We start from the raw sequence: 1,431 nt of genomic DNA on the forward strand, positions 1-1,431 counted from the left end.
CAGGTCATCAGCAATGGGTCACCAGAGCTTGTCCAAAAAAGCCCAGGATCCTCTCAGAGAAAGTAGTCACTGATTATCTGGGGGGGAAATACATATAAATGTGCCCAAGTTATTCAGGTCACTGACCCAGAGAGGAAGATTTCCACTACCTGACACTAATTACTTTGACACTTAGAACTCTTGGGTGGACCTTCTGTTTCTACACTTTCTTACTGAAGCAGCACATTCATTAGAGAGAAGCACTGCTAATCCAAGTGTATGGCAGTGCTGAGCAGTCTTCCATAAACCAGATTTCCAGGCTCCATCTCCCTTCGTCTTCCTTGTGAAATGGAGATCTTATTATTTCCCCTGCTTGAACCAAGTGAATTCTTAAGAGCAGAAAATAAAGTTCGGCCTGGAATTTGAAATAAGCTTCAAACAGAAGGAGGGATAGGAAAGGGGATGTCGTAAGAAACTCCTCCTCCCTGACTGTGAAATGAATCCAAGCTCTTTAAGTCTTCTCGTGAGAATCCCCAGAACGATCAGGTGCAACACAAAAGAGCAGGGAATAGTTTTAGAGCTGGTTGTGCTTTAATTTTTAATAAATGGGCAAAGGGGCTGAAGTTGGGGAGCACATCCTCCTGGAACCGAGCAGGGAGGCAGCTCGCTCGCTGCGAAGCTTGACGACCACGGTCGCGTAGCAACGGGCGGGGATGCGCGCTGGGCGCCCAGCGAGGTGAGCGCTGGGAGGTTTCGTCTCCGGACGCCCTAAAGCTTCCTGGATCGCGGGAAAACTTTGAGGTTTCTCGGCACTGGCTGTCTGCGCAATGCTCCCCGCGGGCTGAGGACGGACATGGTGGCAGCCGGCGCGCCCAGCATGGGCAGCCGCTGGATCGCATCCGCAGAAAGTTGGCGCGCAGCTGCCGGCGCCTGGAAGACGCTTGGTCCCTGGGCCAATCTGCCCCTCAAGTTTCTGCGACAATCTCGCATCTTCAACGGATACCGGAGTTTCGAATACGTCGTAGGCCCAATAGCACGGATTCTGATCACTGGGAGAGAGAAACCCGCGCTTTTCTGAGGGACCTACGCTTTAAGTGATGCTTGATCAATTTTTTTTGCCTTTCGTCTCCCCCCAGACAGTGAGTTTGTGGACGCCTCTCCTTCGCCTTACAACCCGGAGGAGTTAGGTAAGTCTGATCCTTTTACTTTTGGGGGGGGGATGGATAGGAATTCCACCCTAAGACTGCGAGTTTTCAACGCCAAAACAAAGTCAATAGAGGAGTGGTTGGAAAAGGTCAGGAGACCCCTATATAACGGGGCAGTATACAGTATTCAGACTGTCCTTTTCTTGGAGCCAACATTTTAGGAGTGGTGGGTGAAGTGTTCCATGTACCGCGCGCGCGCGCGCGTGTGTGTGTGTATGTGTATGCGCGCGCGCGCGCGCGCGCGCGC

At 51.9% G+C, this 1,431-nt stretch overlaps 1 protein-coding gene across 1 annotated transcript in view; it reads left to right on the forward strand.

Annotated features, from left to right (window-relative positions):
• Positions 1 to 1,084: 1,084 nt before the first annotated feature.
• Amotl1 (angiomotin like 1) overlaps positions 1,085 to 1,431 on the forward strand; it is a 130,083-nt gene continuing 129,736 nt past the window's right edge. Inside the window, exon 1 of the mRNA XM_010633655.2 lies at positions 1,085 to 1,166. The gene's annotated coding sequence lies outside the window, so the exon portion shown is untranslated. The remainder of the gene's footprint in view (positions 1,167 to 1,431) is intronic.

The sequence above is a fragment of the Fukomys damarensis genome, unplaced genomic scaffold (genome assembly GCF_012274545.1).
Source record: "Fukomys damarensis isolate Sample0158 unplaced genomic scaffold, DMR_v1.0_HiC HiC_scaffold_16, whole genome shotgun sequence".
In the NCBI taxonomy this organism is placed as follows: domain Eukaryota; kingdom Metazoa; phylum Chordata; class Mammalia; order Rodentia; family Bathyergidae; genus Fukomys; species Fukomys damarensis.